This window comes from Saccopteryx leptura, chromosome 3 (genome assembly GCF_036850995.1).
Source record: "Saccopteryx leptura isolate mSacLep1 chromosome 3, mSacLep1_pri_phased_curated, whole genome shotgun sequence".
Lineage (NCBI taxonomy): Eukaryota > Metazoa > Chordata > Mammalia > Chiroptera > Emballonuridae > Saccopteryx > Saccopteryx leptura.
This window is the reverse complement of record NC_089505.1, coordinates 89,892,594-89,911,538: the sequence shown is the minus strand read 5'-3', so window position 1 is coordinate 89,911,538 and position 18,945 is coordinate 89,892,594. Positions and strand designations below refer to the sequence as shown.

The 18,945-nt window shown below is 50.6% G+C and overlaps 1 protein-coding gene across 2 annotated transcripts in view; it reads left to right on the top strand.

Moving 5' to 3' along the window:
- The window catches only part of CTNNBIP1 (catenin beta interacting protein 1), a 55,922-nt gene that overhangs the window by 12,634 nt on the left and 24,343 nt on the right, over window positions 1–18,945 (top strand). For both annotated transcript variants that reach the window (XM_066374995.1, XM_066374996.1), the window contains exon 2: window positions 13,814–13,898. The gene's annotated coding sequence lies outside the window, so the exon portion shown is untranslated. The remainder of the gene's footprint in view (window positions 1–13,813; window positions 13,899–18,945) is intronic.

The window sequence follows — 18,945 nt, the reverse complement described above, 5'->3', positions numbered from 1 at the left end:
TGGCTTTTCTCTGGTCTTCCCTCACCTCACCTCCTGCCGCCACTGTCCTTGCCTTCAAACTGGAGAAGTCTGGTGACCCCTCAGGACTGCCTGTCCTTGTGCTGTTTCCCCCAGTGAGTTAAAGAATAAACACATGTAGATTCTTGAGATGTCTTTGTTTAAAATATTTTTGACTCTGATCATGAGCTTGGTCAGCATTTAGGAAGGAAGGAAACTGAGTCTCCAGCCGCCTTGTAGAGGAAGTTTCCTCCTTCTTGGATTATTTTTGTTTGGAGGGAGCTGGCGGGAAAGAGGGAAGGTCCAGGCCTGGGCAGTATGGCACAGCAGTTATCCAAGTAATGGGGGGGGGGGCGCTCATGATGGTGCAGGTGTGATGAGTCCTTGCAATGTGTAGCAATGGTATGGGTATTTTTTGAGGCAAACAAACATTTCTTTATTCTTATGCAAAGTAGCCCATACCTGTATGCGGAAAACCTATAGGAAGAGGAGGCACTAACTCTAAAACCTACTTTTAGAAGAGTTTATAGAAGTTTCAGCCCAGAAACCACACCGAGAGCCTGTCAGCTGGATCCCGAGGACAGCCATCCCTGGAGCTGGACAGTGAGCCAGGGTCTAGCTCTGGAGGCCGAGTGGGGGCCGACTCTGGGGGCAGGCACCATGGGCCGAGCTCTGCAGGCAACCTGGCTGGTTTAATGACCTACTTTTTTTTTTTTTTTTTTTTTTTTGCATTTTTCCGAAGCTGGAAACAGGGAGAGACAGTCAGACAGACTCCCGCATGCGCCCGACCAGGATCCACCCGGCACGCCCACCAGGGGCGATGCTCTGCCCACCAGGGGGCGATGCTCTGCCCATCCTGGGCGTCGCCATGTTGCGACCAGAGCCACTCTAGCACCTGGGGCAGAGGCCATCTTTGCTCCAATGGAGCCTTGGCTGCGGGAAGGGAAGAGAGAGACAGAGAGGAAGGCGCGGCGGAGGGGTGGAGAAACAAATGGGCGCTTCTTCTATGTGTCCTGGCCGGGAATCGAACCCGGGTCCTCCGCACGCTAGGCCGACGCTCTACCGCTGAGCCAACTGGCAAGGGATGACCTACTTTTTTGCACTGGGAAGCCAGGGGCCTTTCTGGCTCTGGGACTCCGAAGGCCATGGTGGACCAGGATCAGGAGGCTTATTTATCTGACCCAATTCTAGGAGACTTTGAGGGAGGGGATAAATGGAGGGAGATTGGGTGCAGTGGGGAGGGCCGGGATCCCTGGGCAGGCTGGCCTGCCTCTGGGCACTGGGAGGGCTGGGCCGGCCATGCCTGAGCCTGCCTCCGAGAACAAGGCTTGTCCCTCTGAGAACAAGGTCAGCGTGAACATGTCCGTACGGCTGTTAATGAAGGGGTCTTCTACAGCTCCTGATAAATAAATAGACTGTGTTGCTTTCTCCCTTCCTCTTTAAAGACAAACCAATAAACTTTAAAATTTCCCAATGTAATTAAAATTTTAAATGGCGACCCTGCAAGATTTGATATATCTCTGGGCAGCAGGGTTGACAGTGCTTCTATAGGCTGAAATGAACATTCTGGCGTCCTTCTCTGGAGGTGACCCAAGGTCTTAAAATCTCCTGACCAGGCTCCTTCCCTGGAATTATTAGGCCTGGAACTAACTGACCCTTCCAGCCTCACGTTGATTTCAACTAACTCCCTGAGAACACTGACCAGCAGTGCACACTGAGTTTTCCTTTGGTGATGGTGGGGGGGGGGGGGTTGCCCTCATGCTGGGGCACCTCAGATGCTAACCTAGGTCACAGGAGGGTCCTGCCACCAGCTTGCATGGGTGGGGGGGCTTGTGACACTGCCGGGTCCTGAGCCCATGAAAGTGGTGTAGCCTGGGAGCCTCCTGCTTGGGGTAGGGGGATGGTACTTTCATCCACTTGAGAGCTGAGGGTTCCAGCCCTTATATTCACTTATAAATAGACAGGGCCTCTGGAGTCTGCATTACCCAGACCTATGGAACCTGCCAGAGGCCGAAGGTCTTGAGCCAGACTGAACCAGAGGCCCATCCGGAGCCGGATTTTGTAGGCGAGGTGGTTCCTGACTTCAGGTCTCAGGCTCCCCCTTGGCCAGGTTTCAAGGCTCCAGCTGTTCTCTGGGAAGAAAAAAGAATCTCTTTTTAAAGTAGGTCAAAAGATGCCTTTCCTTTCTTCTGCCATTGTTCCCTACTGTGTGGAGATAAAACCCACCTGCATGTCCGTTGGTCAGAACTCTGGAGCCTAATGACCAGCCCAGGATGGGGAGTGCCCTGCCGCAGCCACAGAAACTTCCTCCGGCTCCACGTCCCTTCCTGTTTGCATTGTTCTCAGAGCCGGCAGAGTTGGCCGCCAGGTGCTCTTTCTTAGCTGTAAAAGGGTGGGTTTCACCCAATTCAGGACTCTAAGAGACAGTGGAATCTGGGTGACCTTTTCTACAAGTCAGGCCAATACCGCAGACCAGTTTTTAAAGCAGAAGTTCTAAACAAATGCCTTGTACCAATCCAGTCCTGTCAACATTCTGAAGCACGTACAGACAGGTTCCTGCAGTCCCTCCGTGTTAGCTCCTCTGAGGTAAGGACATTCCAAGGCCGGGAGGTGTCCCCGTGGTCCCTGGGGAATCTGACACATCTGTGACCACAGCACTGCTTCATCCGTCAGATTCTTCAGCACAAGAGGCCCCCAAAGTATTGGAGACCTGAAAAAAATGTACCAGCTCCCTCTATGCTTCTGAGTTATATGAGAATTATATGTAATGAGATGTGGTCCACTTTTATCTGTCTCTGAGAGTAGGGCTGCCTGGGGCCTCTGAAGGCCTTCAGACCAGCCTGTGGCCTGCCCTCATTGGGCTTCCCGTTTAAGTTGGGGACAGATATTGCAGACACCCAGGTCCCATGTCAAGGTGCTACTTAGAGTGGAGGAAATTTGGGTGGTTGTGCAAACACAGGCTTCAAGGTACCCAGGGAAGGTAACACTAGAACAGTGAGCAGTCCATAGGGAAGGGCGTTCTAAGCCCAGGGAACAGCAGATGCGAAGGCCCAGAGGGGTTGAGGAGCCTGGGGCAGTTGGTTACTCTGAGGTGACCACTGAGCCGGGTTTCTCTCCCTCCGTGCTATGGATTTGGGAGCCAGACAGCTCCTTGTTGTGGGGCTGTCCTATGAATTGTAGGATGTTTAGCAACATCCCTGACCCCTAACCAGTAGCATCCTCCCAGTTATGACAGTCAGAAATGTCTCAGGCATTGCCAAATGCCCCCTACTGAGTTCCATCGCCATGCAGGGAGTGTAGTGGACAGCCAGGATCTGACCGCCTGCCCCCGCACCAGTGCAAAGTGGAGGGAGCCCTTTCACCTCGCTTCCTTGTCCAGTATGCAGGTCCCACAGGAGCCATGTGGTGCATGTGATGTGTCTGTGGTGCCGTGTGCAAGCGTGGCCCATGGGGCTCCTTCTCTGAGAGGGAGTCACATCTCGCAAAGCAGGATGCAGCGCTGGCCCTCACGTGCCTCCAGGTGCCCCCTTCCGGCCTCCCTTGTTTTCTGTGTAGATACCTTCCCCATGGTCAATCAGAACAGCTGGGCAAGGTGGCCACGGCCTGGTTGTTATTGGGACGTTTTGAATCGGATCAGGTGGATCTTATTCTAATGCTTGTTGAAGAACCTTTGTCGAAGGGCCTTCTTCGCAGTGATTCACACCTAGAACAGTATTTAGGGCGTTGCTGCGAAGGGGAAGGTCGAAGCTGTGAGGGCAGCTCCAGGGTAACTGTTGAGAGTTCTGGAATCAGTCCTGGGCCAGCAGACCTGCGGCCAGAGAGAAGAAGGGCCTGTCTATACTTGGGCTTCACAGCTGCTCCGCACTCATAAAGGGCCACCCCGCATCTGTGGGGTGACTGGGTGGGTCACAGATAATTCCACGCACATCGGGCCATCAGGGAGCAACTGCAGGCCTCTCCTGCCGGCCTCCTTGCTCCCTGGTGGCTTTTTAATATTTCCCTGACTTTTGATTTAAATTCCACAGAGAAGTCGAACAGCTCTATCTTTGTCTTGTATCTACATTCACTAGTGTGAACCTTTTGCTGTATTGGTTCACATTCTGTCTCTAGGCACATTCACACACGTGCACACTTAACCTTTTTTTCCTGAACCATTTGAGAGTCAGTTGCAAGCACTGAGGCATTTCACCCTTAAATACTTCAGCCTGTGTCTCTTAAGAACCTGAATGGCTCATCTGACCAGGCAGTGGCACAGTGGATAGATTGTTGGACTGAGACGCAGAGGACCCAGGTTTGAAACCCCTGGTCGCCGGCTTGAGTGTGGGCTCACCAGCTTGAGTGAGGGGTCGCTGGCTTGATCATGGGATCACAGACATAATCCCATGGGCGCTGGCTTGAGCCTGGGGTCACTGGTTTTAGCAAGGGGTCACTTGCTCTGCTGTAGCCCCCCCCCCCCAGTCAAGGCACATATGAGAAAGCAACAACTAAGGTGCTGCAACGAAGAATTGATGCTTCTCATCTCTCTTCCTGTCTGTCCCTATCTGTCTCTCTCTGTTTCTGTCAAAAAACAAACAAACAAACAAAAGAACCTGATGGCTCTATTGGTTAGGGTGTCATCTTTTTTTTTTGTATTTTTCTGAAGCTGGAAACGGGAAGAGACAGTCAGACAGACTCCCGCATGCTCCCGACCGGGATCCACCTGGCACGCCCAGGGGGTGATGCTCTGCCCCTCCGGGGCGTCGCTCTGTCGCGACCAGAGCCACTCTAGCGCCTGGGGCAGAGGCCAAGGAGCCATCCCCAGCGCCCGGGCCATCCCTGCTCCAATGGAACCTCAGCTGCAGGAGGGGAAGAGAGAGACAGAGAGGAAGGAGACGGGGAGGGGTGGAGAAGCAGGTGGGCGCTTCTCCTGTGTGCCCTGGCCGGGAATCGAACCCGGGACTTCTGCACGCCAGGCCGACGCTCTACCACTGAGCCAACCGGCCAGGGCCAGGGTGTCATCTTAATAGGCAGAGGCTGCCGGTTCGATCCCCGGTCAGGGCACACACAGGAACAGATCGATGTTTCTGTTTCTGTCTCTCCCTTTTTCTCTCTCTAAAATCAATTAAAAAAAAAAAAGAACTAAGATATTTTCTAACATAATCATTATACTCAACACATAGAACTGATACAATACTATTATCTAATAAATACTCCCTATTAAACTTTCTGCAGTTGCTCAGGATTGGCCTTTATTCTTTTTTTTTTTTTTTACAGGGACAGAGAGAGAGTCAGAGAGAGGGATAGACAGGGACAGACAGACAGGAACGGAGAGAGATGAGAAGCATCAATCATTAGTTTTTCGTTGCGATACCTTAGTTGTTCATTGATTGCTTTCTCATATGTGCCTTGACCGCGGGCCTTCAGCAGACCGAGTAACCCCTTGCTCGAGCCAGCGACCTTGGGTCCAAGCTGGTGAGCTTTTGCTCAAACCAGGTGAGCCCATGCTCAAGCTGGTGACCTCGGGGTCTAGAACCTGGGTCCTCCGCATCCCAGTCTGAAGCTCTATCCACTGCGCCACCGCCTGGTCAGGCCAGGATTGGCCTTTATGACTCTTTCCCTTTCCCCCTTCCTGGATCCCATCAATGACCAGTCAGTGTACCTAGTTGTTATGCTGCCTCATCTTATTTTCTTATTTTAGTTTGGGACTCTGACTTTCTTTTTTTCTGTAAAATGGATTTTCCTTTTAATTTCAATTAAAATTGCTAATGCATCTGCAAATTTCTGAGCCAGAAGGGGCTAACGGGATGGAGAGAAAGCATGGGTTCAAATCCAGCCTCTGTCACCTACTAGCTCCGTGGCCTAAGCAGGTTGTTTATTTCTGAGCCCCTATTGTCTCATCTTTAAACTCAGAATAATTCCTACCTTGCAGGCTTGTTGTGAAAACTCACATTAAGCGAGATGACATGCTGAACTGAACGTGACTGACCCTTAGAAAATGCTGTGGCAACAACAGTAATTATCGTTGTTCTGCAGCGCTGCCTGGCTTCAGAGAGCTGGAAGGAGCATTGAATCAGGTTTGAATTGGGGTTGGTGACCTCCGGACAAATTCCTCACCCCAGACTCATCCCCTAAGAACGGCTCTGCGTGCAGCCAGCTCCCTGACCCGCAGGGCCGTCACTAGGACTGTTCGGCTTGTGCTGCTGGCACGTGGTCTGAGAATGTCGAACCTGTCTGGATTGAGGGGGCTGAAAGGTGGAATTCATTCATTAAGGCAGTTGCTCATGAGGCCCCAGAGTCACGAGGCTGAAGTTTAATTACTGAGAGTGGAACCTGTGGAAATTCTCTGGTGCCCCAGTTTCAGTGTGGTTTGAGGACCTGTGTTGCTGCCCCATGTGGGCTGCCCAGCCAGAGCTGCAGGCCCGGCCCTGGCCTCACTCCCTCCTCCTGGCTCGGAGCGTGTTTTTATTTGTTTTCTTGTATACTGGAGAACAGGATAGCAGAGGGGTAGGAGCTCAGACAATTCAGGTTTGACTCCTCCTGCCCCATAACGGAGCAGGACACACTGGCTGGGTGGTCACAGGCAAGGTACTTTCAGTGTCCTCACTTTGTTGTGAAGACTGAATGGATTCACATAAGTGAAGGAGTGAGAACAACGCCTGGCCGGCCTGCCCTTTGGTGGTGCAGGGGATAAGCGTTGACTAGAACACTGAGGTCACTGGTTCCCGGGCTTCCCTGGTCAAGGCACATATGGGACTTGATGCTTCCTGCTCCTGACCCCCTTCTCACTCTCTCTTTCTAAAAAAATGAATATATAAAATCTAAAAAGAAAAGAAGAAGGAGGAGGAGGAGGCCTGGCCAATAGTAAGCTAGAAATGTGCCAGCTATTTCTTTAAGGCAGTGATCACAACCAGGGTGACTTTGCCCTTCAGGGACACATGAATAACATATTGGAGATATTGTTGGTATGTCCATATAAGAAGGTCCAAAGCTGTCAAGAGTTTTTATAAAAATGTACTTGAGCCAAACAGAGGACATGCCTGGAAGCAAGATCTCAACAGACTGAGAAAAGCGCTTCGTGGAATAGCAGCCACGCTTCTCCATGCTTGTGGAGCTCAGGAGGGGGCATACAGGAGACTGCATGAAGGTGGGAGAGGGCAAGGTGGCATTGGGTGACAGGACACTTAACAAGATTATGTGTCCTCCTGGACGTGTGGTAACCTAGATGCACAGAGACAATGGGCAGGGCTTGCTAAAGGCAAAGATAAACCTTTCTCAGTAAAGAAGTTATATGCCTGCAGTTTAACTTCCCACCATGACCTGTCCATTTAGGAATGGATTATCAGATCACCCTGTGAAGTTATTTTCCATAGAACCCCTTTCTCAGCTACAATTGTCACAACCAAAGGGATGGTACTGCTGGCATCTGAGTCATGCACGTAATGACAGGAATATGTTCTGTGCTGTGAGCAATTTTGTTGTGCGAATATTGAAGTGCACTTGCACAGACCTAGATGGTACAGCCTACTACACACCTGGGCTGTATGGTATAGCCCCTCACTCTGTGGAAGAGGAAAAATAATTTCCCTCTACCTTTGTGGATATAGCATCAACCTGGAACACCAAGAATCCAGGTGTGCTGCCTGACCTGTGGTGGTGCAGTGCATAAAGCGTCGACCTAGAAATGCTGAGGTTGCCGGTTCGAAACCCTGGGCTTGCCTGGTCAAGGCACATATGGGAGTTGATGCTTCCAGCTCCTCCCCCCTTCTCTCTGTCTCTCCTCTCTCTCTCTGTCTCTCCCTCTCCTCTCTAAAATGAATAAATAAATAAAAAAAACTAAGCTAAAAAAAAAAGAATCCAGGTGTGAAACCCCGAGGTTGCTGGCTCGAGCATGGGCTCACTAGCTTCAGCATGGGATCATAGACATGACCCCATGGTCACTGGCTTGAAGCCCAAGGTCACTGGCTTGAGCAAAGGGTCACTCACTCTGCTGTATCCCCCCGGTCAACGCACATATGAGAAAGCAATCAATGAACAACTAAGGAGCCACAACGAAGAATCGATGCTTCTCACCTCTCTCCCTTCCTGTCTCTGTCTGTCCCTCTCTCTGACTGTCAAAAAAAAAAAAAAAATAGAGTAACTTCTACTTGGTTTCCAGAACTCCCATGTTTGCTGCTTCTTAAAATTAACCAGCCTAAAATATTCCTTACACCAAATAGACATATTCAGGGGTGACAAACTCTTCCCCCAGCTCCTAGGCTACGAACCTGTCCAGCATGTTACGGTACTGAATACTGTAGGCATTTGTAATACAGTGCTGTTTGTGTAATTACAAGGGCTATGGTGTCATCAGGTGATAGGAATTTTTAAACTCCATTATAATCTCATGGCACTGGGATCTGTCATTGACTGAAACATGATTGTATTAGGTAGGGCCCAGGGGAGCTGTTAAATATCCAACCCAACAGTCCCAGTCCAACATGTCAGTTGTGCCAAAGGTGAGAAACCAGTGACTTGGGGCAGCCTGTAGAACAGGGGTTGGGAAACTTTTTGGCTGAGAGAGCCATGAACACCACATATTTTAAAATGTAATTCTGTGAGAGCCATACAATAACCCGTGTATGTTACGCATTATCCAATAAAAATTTGGTGTTGTGCCTGACCTGTGGTGGCGCAGTGGATAAAGCGTCGACCTGGAACACTGAGGTTGCCGGTTCGAAAACTTGGGCTTGCCTGGTCAAGGCACATATGGGAGTTGATGCTTCCTGCTCCTCCTCCTTCTCTCTCTCTCTCTCTCTCTCTCTCTCTCTCTCTCTCCCCTCTCTCTAAAAATCAATAAATAAAATATTTAAAAAAAAATTTGGTGTTGTCCCGGAGGACAGCTATGATTGGCTCCAGCCACCCACAACCATGAACATGAGCGGTAGGAAATGAATGGATTGTAATACATGAGAATGTTTTATATTTTTAACATTATTTTTTTAATTAAAGATTTGTCTGTGAGCCAGATGCAGCCATCAAAAGAGCCACATCTGGCTCACGAGTCATAGGTTTCTGACCCCTGCTGTAGAAAGTATGGAAGCTCTTCTTCATCATTCCCTTGAGCCAGTTGGGAGCTGATGGGTAAACTAGGAGGGAAGAAGGGAGAAAAGGAAGCTGGGGTATCTTAAACCTTGGAATATGGATTCTTAGTGTTTATTTAATTTTACCCCCATCCTGTAATGAAAATATCTTTTACTTACATTGTCTGTGTTGCCTTCTGATCTTATCACTAGTAATAGTAACTAATATTGAATGTTTGCTGTGTACCAGCATTATGCCTAGGGCTTTGTTTATATGTTATCTCATTTTCAGCCAGTACTTGAGGCAGGTACCAATGTCACCCCCATTCTATAGCTGAAGAGACTGAGGCTTAGAGATGGGTCTTTCCCCACACTGCCCCACTGCATCTCCCCCATCTCTGTTGACGGGGACACGGGCCTTCAGTTGCTGAGCCCACAGACGTGGGAGTCACCATCACCTCCCCTTCTCTCACTCTACACCATGCCCACCTGTCCTCCCGATGTCCTGCCCATTCCTAGCCCCATGGCCATGGCCACCTCCTGCCTTTTTGCCTGAATTTCTGCCGTAGCCCCCTTGCCAGTCTCCCCACTTCCACTCTCACCCCTCTGTCTCTTCTCTATTCTTGAGTTGGGGTGGCCCTGCTAAAACCCAGGTCAGAGCAGGCCACAGTGGCTGCCCTTTCTTAGAGGTCAAGGTCAGGTTCTCACAGAGGCCTCCATGGCTCCTGCTTGTCCTGTCCTTGCCCACTTTCCTCCTGCTTCCCCCATGGCCCCACATGCCGCCCCCAGGGCCTCCGTCCTCTGCGCCTGCATCTGCAGCTTGCTCCCTCACGCCCTGGTGTCTGCTCAGGAAGGCCCACCTGACCTCCCCACGCTCCTGTCCTCGCCCGACCTCCCCACGCTCCTGTCCCCACCCCGGCTCAGATTTTCATCATAGCACCTACCACCTCCTTCTAGACTGTAGTATTATATTTACTGAGTGATTATTTTGTATTTATTTTGTTTTGTCCTCCATCTTCACTCGAAGGTATGTAAGGATTTTTTGACTTTTTTTTCATTGATGTATGCTAATACCTTTAGTAGGTGCTCAATAAACTTGTTGATCGAATGAATAATGAATGCATTCCCAAGGCCATAAGGCTGGTAAGTGGCATTGCCAGGATGCCAGTTCTTCACCTTCACTTATGTCGCTCCTTCTTCCCAAAGTGTGCCCCCGCCCACAGCACCCCATCCAGTGCACAGTGTCTCCCAGAAGTGCCCTAGAAGTTTCCCAGATGTGATCAGCCACCACGTTTTGACTCTGTCTCGCAGATAGTCACATGGTACTGACTGAAGACAAATCCGCTCAGCTTTCGCAGCCCGTGGGCTTCCCCGGGGCTGCTGGAGTCTGTCCTAGTCCAGCCTGTCCTCAGCCTTCGCTGGCAGACCGGGTAGCTCTCATGGCCGGCCCCCTGGCTCCCCCCTTCCCTCAACCGTGGTGGCAGCCCAGGCTATTATAGCACTATTCCCATGCCTCAGTTCCGCCTGCCGCAGTGTCCCACACCCTCCCGTCCTCACCGCCCTCTGTCACCCTAGCCCAAGCCTCAGCTCTGCCTGGCCTAGGGGGTTTCCGCCCCAGTTCCTTCTGCGTGCTGCAGCCGCCCTGGTCTTCCAAAGCTCGACTTCTCCTGACTTCACACTGTCAGTGCCTCCCCCCTTAGAGGCCCACCATGTCCAGCACCGGCTCCTTCCCATGGCCTCAGTCACACCTTCCTCTTCCTCCGGTTTGTCCAGAGGCCCAGTCTCTTCCTGCTTCGGGTCCTTCACAGGTCTGTGCCCCTGAACACAGAGGGGGCCCCCAACCCAACTTCTCCTCATCCTCCAGGGACTAGCTCAGAGGTCTGTATCATTCATCAGTGTGCAGTGTGCCATTTACCTGAGTATGACCTGACCAGTGTGTCCCCCTCACCAGGAGCCACTCAGCGCAGGGACCAGACCTTTCACTCAACAGTGTATCTTCAGTGCCCGGCATATGGCCTGGCCTTTGGCGGATGCTCAGTGATTGTTCAGAGAATGTCTGTTCCCAGTGCTTGTCAGGCCTTTGCCCTTCCTCTGTACTAGCCAGCTCCTACTCATCCTTCACGCCCCGGCCCGTGTCTTTGCCCCGAGCCCTCTGCAGCTAGTCCCCCCTTGCGCACCCCTACTCTGCCACTCCCTACACTGGGTCAGGTCTTTTCCTCCCCGCTCTGAGCTGCTCAGGGAGACACAGTACATTATGTGCGGTTGTCACTCTGGAAGAGTGTGTATCTTTTTTTCTTTTTTAAAGCAAGTAAATCAAAAAATTTATTGGTTGTGCAAGAATACACTTAGAAGAGACTAAGCGGACAAAGAAAAGGGGGCCTTGGAGATAGTTTAAGGGGGTGAGCCCAGGGTGAGCTGCTGCTGCCTGCTGCTCCCTGATTGCGAGTTCATGGGGTCCCTTAGAGCTTAGCAGAAACAGACCTCTGGCAAGGAAAACACGCCTGGGGGAAGAGAGGGGGGTTCAGGAGGCACGGGCAGGCATGCTCCCAGGAAGGGGAGCACCTGGAAGGCTTTTCGTCTTAATTTGACATACCGTTTGACTGGTTATTGTGTATTTATTGTTTGTGCTGTCTTTTTGTTCACCTTTTTGTAGTTTGGTTTCCTCAGCAATTCAGTCATCTCCCGGAAGGCGGGCTCAGTCTCAGAGCCCCTCTTGTATCTCCTGCTCCCTGAGCTGACACAGGGCTGCGGACATATTCATCCTTCTTGTGTCCATGTCATGACTACATTGGGTTGCGGGAGCCCCTAGGCAGTGTGACAGCACTTTGATGTCCTTTCCCTCGTTCTGAGCCAGCCTTATAATCTGCAGGGCCCCTTATCCAAAACTCATTAGGAGTTTCCGGACAGTGACAGCAGAGCTTTACCCCCAGGGTGGGGCCCTTCTGAGCACCCAGTCCTTACATATAAAGCCACCCCGATCTCATGCATCCGAGGGAAGACGTGGTAGAGGCCACGATTTCCCTTCCACAAATGGCGAATGCAGGGCCCAGGGGACAGTGACTAACCTCAGGTTGCACAGCTCACCAGTGACAGAGCAGAACTGAAAACAGCCCAGCCCCCGCGCATGCGCTCTTACACTGGTGTGTGCTCTTACACTGGCGTGTGCACTTACACTAGTGTGTGCTTTTACACTGATGTGTGCTCTTACACTGGCGTGTGCACTTACACTGGTGTGTGCTCTTACACTGGCGTGTGCACTTATACTAGTGTGTGCTCTTATACCGGCGTGTGCACTTACACTGTTGCTGGGCGCGCAGGCTTCAACCCTTGGTCTCCCCCTCTGTAGATTGGGAACACATAAAATGGCACGGGGAACAGTTGGCCGTGAGTCCCTGGACAGTCCCAGCAGGAACACCCCAGCATCCCTTTGACGTCTTCCCCTTACTTACAGTTGTGGATACAGAGTTCTTCTCTGCTCCTTAGAAGGGCCTGAGCCCTATAGACGGAGGCTAATTAGCTGTAGCGGTAGGTGAAGAAATTAAAGCCCCTCAGAAGCGACAGAGGTGGTCTCTTTTCATCTCGTTTTGAAGAAATGTGGAGACTTGGAAAGTTACCCAGGGGCCCTTGGTATTTGGGTGCTTTGATATCTAGAGGAATAAAAGCAATTAATCACTCTACTCATCTGTTCCCATCAGGGTGGTCTGAGCGGGAGGGTGGCAGTGCTGGTGACAGCTCGTCTGGCCCACAGCCATCGCCTGCTGAAAGAATACACAGAACAGAGACCCAGAGGGCAGAGCCGTGCCCACCTGTAGGGAGGCTTTTGAAATCTCACTTTTTATGGAAAACACGTTTTCCCGGGCCCTTGGGTGAGTGAGTAGCTTTCTTTGTAGAAATCGCCGAAGACAGGCTTTCCGAGTTCCCCTTGATCCTGGACCTCCCTTGGAACAGGTTTCTCAGAGTGTCATCCTCAGACCGCTGTCCCCATGCAGGGCTGAGAGCTGGAAAGCCCCCTCAGCCCCGGTGCTCTGAGGTCTGTGTGCCTCGGCAGAGGGGGTGATCAGGCGGAAGTCGCCGGTGGGTCTCCTGGTGACCCCAGTCTGCCTCCCCTGTGTCTCCTGCCTTTTGGCCTCAGTCCATGCTCCTGTTAAATTAACCTACAGCAGGTCTGAATGACATGATGGGGGGTGGTGGGGGGCAAAAGACAAGAAGACAGTGTTCTCGGAGTCCTGGAAGAGGTGTGTTTGGCACAGTGGACAAGTTGCCAGGCTAGTAGGTTATAAGTTATCTGTATCTGTCTGTGTGTGTGTGTGTTAGTTTATTTTTACACATACCACACAGACATAATGCATGTCTGAGCACACAGGAGGTGGAGCCCCCAGGTTCCCGTGCCTGGCTCACACTAGGTTTGGCGGGTGCGCCTTCTCGGGCAGGTGTGGCACTTGCCTGTCAGCTGTCCTGGGGTGACTCACTCTGGTCCACGGCATTTCCCAACACAGCTCTCAATTGGATGTAGTGACTAACCCAAGGGGAGTAGGGTGTGTGGTGACCTGCTTCGGTCGGAAATGACAGGCGAGCCAGCTGTAGTCAGCACCTTCCCCCAGAGGTGTTGGTGCACGCTCCCTGGGCTGGCCAGACACACAGGTATTTCTGGACTGCAGCAGAGCCCGTTGCCATGCGCTTCCCGCCTGCGGTCCTGTATCTGTCAGCTCCAGGCTGGACTTGGCTGCTGTTGGAGCCCTCCTGGCTCCTCCCATGACCTGTGTTCTATGTTTCCACAGGGCCGCACCTTCCTCTTTCTCCCTGGCCACAGCCCGCTTGTCACATTTGATCACCTGTTTGCCTGAAGTTAATTTCTAGAAGCAGGTAAGGATACCAAGGGAAAGATGTCTGGTGATGTGGCCATAGATCAGCGTTGGGGGGGGGGGGGTCTTGGGTACAGGCTCAGGGCCTGACTGCAAAGTTAGTGCATCTCATCTCCCTCTGCTTCATCCCTAATAATGCTTATTTCTTCAGATGTGTGGGTTCCCATGGTGAATGCTGTGGTGCTGCTGGCTGCTTTTAGGCTGGCAAGATGTGTGCAGTCTCTGAATTAATATTTTTTTGGCTTTCTATGAATAGCACAATTATATGGCATTGTATTTTTTATGCAGTGTAAACAATGTACAACTGTATTTGTACATGTTTTTTCTTCTTTTCCAAGTGTGAGGAGGGGAGATAGACAGATTCCCGCATGAGCCCCAACTGAGATTCACTCAGTGACCCCCATCTGGGGCCGATGCTCTGCCTATCTGGATCCTGCTCACAGCCAAGCTATTTTTAGCACCTAAGGTGGAGGCTCCATGGAGCCACCCTCAGTACCCGGGGCCAATGCACTCAAACCAATCAAGCCATGGCTGTGAGAGAAGAAGAGAGAGAGAAAGAGAGAGAGAAGGGGGGAGGGGTAGAGAAGCAGATGATTGCTTCGCCTGTGTGCCCTGACTGGAAATCGAACCCAGGACATCCACATGCTAGGCTGTCACTCTACCACTGAGCCAACCGGCCAGGGCTTATTGTATATTTTAAAATGGGAGCATTTACAACCAATGAATGCGCAAATAAGTAAAAAAACAAATCGATGTTTCTATTTCTCTCTCTAAAATCAATAAATTTAAAATATAAGCATTGCCTGACCTGTGGTGGCACAGTGGATAAAGCGTTGACCTGGAACGCTGAGATTGCTGATTTGAAATCCTGGGCTTGCCTGGTCAAGGCATATATGGGAGTTGATGCTTCCTGCTCCACCCCCCTTCTCTCTCTCTCTACTCCTTTTCTCCTCTCTAAAATGAATAAATAAAGTCTTTAAAAAAATGTGAGCTTTTAAAATATACCACATTTTTAAATGGACAAAACAAAAGACAAGTGTTGGGACCCGTGGGGCAGAAGTGGCTTGTGGATCTAAAGGAGCCCTGCTGTCTGGCCCAGCTTGAGGCTACTCGGTACTTTCCAAGCAGGTACAAGATCACTCTGGGTATAAATGTGTATTTTTGTTTTTTTAAAGTAAGAAGGGAGATAGAGATAGACTCTAGCATGCGCTCTGACTGGAATCTACCCGACAACCCCATCTTGGGCCAATGCTTGGACCTACTGAGTTATCCTTAGCACCTGGGGCTAATGCTCGAACCAGTCGAGCCACAGGCTGCAAGAGGGAAAGAGAGAGAGAAGGGGGGAGAGGGAGGGTAAAAGAAGCAGACCATTGCTTCTCATGTGTGCTGTGACTGGGAATCAAACCCAGGACATCTGCATACCGGACTGATACTCTATCCAATAAATGTATATTTCAATTTATATATATATGGGTGTTCAAACAGCATTAGGTTCACTTCATAAATAAAAATGAGTGCAGGTGGCTGTGTTTGTATTCAAGGCCACTTGTGTCTGTCAAAGGGAAGCCAGCTTTTTTTTTTTAAGGTTTTATTTATTCATTTTAGAGAAGGGGGGAGAGGGGGAGGAGCAGGAAGCATCAACTCCCATATGTGCCTTGACTGGGCAAGTCCAGGGTTTCAAACTGGCGACCTCAGCGTTCCAGGTCGACGCTTTATCCACTGCGCCACCACAGGTCAGGCCGGGAAGCCAGCTTTTTAAGCTGTTTATCAGAATGGGTCTGATTGCTGCATGTACCATTCAGGAGTTCTGCTCGCCTGGTCCCTTCGCACTACCTTCTGATTCCTCTAAGGTGGGATCAGCTGCTTCAGAGCTGTGATCATGTGCTGGTAGAGATTGGGTACCCGCAGAGACTGGGCAGGTCTCTCAGAGAATGCAGTGTGGCCTCCCAGGCCGCGGGCCCCATTTGTCTTCGGATCTTTCTTGGTAGTTGTGAGCCCTTCCTCACTGTCCATTACCAGCCAACCTTCCTTCAACAGAGATGTGGGTTCAGAATGAACAGGAGTATTTGTGGGAGGTGGGTGAAGGGGCAGGGATACGCCTGTGTGTCTGCAGTGAATGTATGTACCTGAGTTTCTCTTAATTGCATTTGTCTCAATCAGATGTAGTTTTCTGGAATCAGCCCCACTTTTATCTACGGCATGATATATAGCCGTAGGCCTCTGCCCTCGCTATACATTTGGAGAGTTGACAATTGTTTCTTTCCATTTTCTGTTCTTTAGCTCATCTATGCCTTTTCCTGGTTAGCAGCCAGAACATTATATCTTAAAAGAGGGAACAAGTCTGTCTCTGACTTGGGCAGTTATCACAGAGATTCTCTTAGGATTTAGAATGGACACGCCACCATGTCAGGTGATGGGACGTTTATGGGTCTAGCCAGGAAACCATAATTGAGGAGCATTGTTACCTTTGGCCCTATGGGTCAGTTTGGACTTACATAATTTAAACACATTAAAATTTTTTAAATGTATTTTAGAGAGGAGAGAGAGAAACATTAATTTGTTGTTTCATTTATTTATGCATTCATTGGTTGATTCTTGTATGTGCCCTGATGGGATCAAACCCATAACCTTGGTGTACAGGGAGGATGCTCTAACCAACTGAGATACCCAGCCAGGGCTTAAACACATTTTAATGGAGCCAGGTTCTTGATCCCTACAAAGGAGAATAGAAATTCTCAAATAAAGTTAGCCTGATGCTTGTCAGAATTGTGATGAAAATTTAATAGCATGTTTGCTTAGATAGGCACAAAATACAAGCACCCTTCGATATCCTTGTAGCATACCAGTGACTGAAATGTCTGTTGTTTGGGTTATAATGATTTATTCTCTTCCATTATTAATTTTCTCCACACTGACACCCTTGATGCAGATTTTGTTTAGAAATTAAGTAAACCAGCCCTGGTCGGATAGCTTGATTTGATAGCATTGACCTGAAACACAGAGGTTGCTGGTTCAATCCCGGTCAGGGCACATACAAGAACAGAATTAAGTTCCTCCCCCGCCCCCTCAAGTCAATAAAATAAGCATTTAAAAAGAAGAAATTAAGTAAACCAGTTCTGAAGGTCTAATTCATTTAGACCGGAGTGTGAAGGGTGGGAATGTGTGCTCACTGGCCACATTCTGCCCCAGATCTAGCCCTGGGGGTTCCCAGGGTGGAATCAGCTCATACAAGAACTAGAAGAATTCTAGAAGTCCGTAATTTTTAGAAATGACAAGAATCTTCCCCAGAGCAAGAAGAAACAGGTAAGAACCACTCTGTCAGGGAGGTGTGCTGACATGGGAGTAACATGGTCCCAGAAATGCATTCAGGCATCCACAAAACCCTGTAAACTCCCCACTTAGTAATCACTGATGAGTGGAGGAGGTCCCTGGGGCCAGGCTACGATGTTAGAAGATGATGGAATGACACTGATCTGTATAGGATGCTGGGGTTAGGATTGCTGGACAGAGCAAAATTCTGAAAACTAGACTACATGTAAAATGATTTACAGGTGTGCATATGTGTGTGTGCATGCATACACACACACATTCTCTCTCTCTCTCTCTCTCTCTCTCTCTCTCTCACTCCTGTTGGTTCTGAGACTGCATCTCTGTTGGAGGAAACTTGGCTGTCAGGAAAGGGTGGTGAGGAAAAGGCTCCTAACCACCGTGAACCCAGGACCCCGAGCTCCTGGGCTATTCAGCATCCTGTAGAGCCCCTGAATGAATGACAGGATCTTGCTCTGGGACCTGGGACTGGTGTGTGGTCTGTAGCAGTAGGATCAGAGTAAGGGCTTGAGCCAGATGGGCTTGTTGGGGTGTTGGAGGGGGTGGCCCCGAAACACTGGGTCTTTTGTGTGTAGCGACATCTAGTGGCTGGTCACTTGTCTTCCATGCTGTCTTTTCAAGGAGAGCAAACTGACCACATTACAGAGTTGGAAGGTTTGCTCCTGGAAGTCCACACTCCCAGTTTGGAGGCCGCATGGAGCATTTCAGATCTCCTTGGAGAACACAGTATCCCACAGCTACTCAGAAACAGGAGTTCTTTAGAAAAGCTCAGTCTGGTTCTGGAGACCGGATTAAGTCCTTTGGACTTTCTCAACGTGATAACATTTAGCCCTAAACTGGTGTGGATGCTGTAGGGATGAGGAGGCTGAGACAAACAGGCTGGGCTCCCCGCCGCACCCCACCACTGGGCTGTATTCCTTAGGCCCGCCAGGTGTGGTGCTGGCCTGCCGGAGGCGGGGTGAGCGGAGCACACATGGCCCATTCTCCAGTCAGGCTGGGAAGAGACAAAAGCAGGCGCTCCAGCAAGGTGTTTTCAGAAAAGTGGGACAGGACAGGGTTACGTGCTCTGGCTGTGCTGCCAGAAAGGCTTCCTGGGAAGGCGTTTTTGAGCAAGACGAAGGATGAAAAGAATCCAGTTCTAGGCCCCAGGGACACTCAGTGCAAAGACTGCTGGGAAAGAGAGCTGCTGGGCGTGTTATAGAAACAGGCTGGGGCCCGGCAGGCAGAGCGGCGAGGGGAGGAGTGGGGGGAAGCATGCGGGCCTCGTGGGGTCCTGGCGGGGACTGTGCTGCCTTCAGGGGTAGGGTGGAGTGGGGATGGTGTCGTCTGTTCTGGCATGGTGGGGGAGTGGAAGGCAGTGAGAAGTGAAACCCCAGGACCGAGCTTTCCCGCTGCATTGAGCTAGGAACTTGGGCTTGTCCCACACTCTGTGCACCAGCCCCAGGGGATAGCAGGCTGCCTCTCTATAGCATAGACCGGCCTTGGGGCGCCTTGCAGCTCTTTCCCAGGTACCATCTGTCAGTTCAACCTTTTTCTGTCCCTGAAGGAGGTAGAAGGGGAGTACACAGTAGACTAGGGAGCCCAGGGCTTCAGTGTCAGAAGGGAAGACCCTAAAAGGGGACCATGTCACATCAGCTAAATATATAGGTGCTAGTGAAGCCCCAACTGGCCAGCTTGCTGGCCGACTGTGAGGGCTCCTAGGGCCAGGGCCTCTGTTAGGT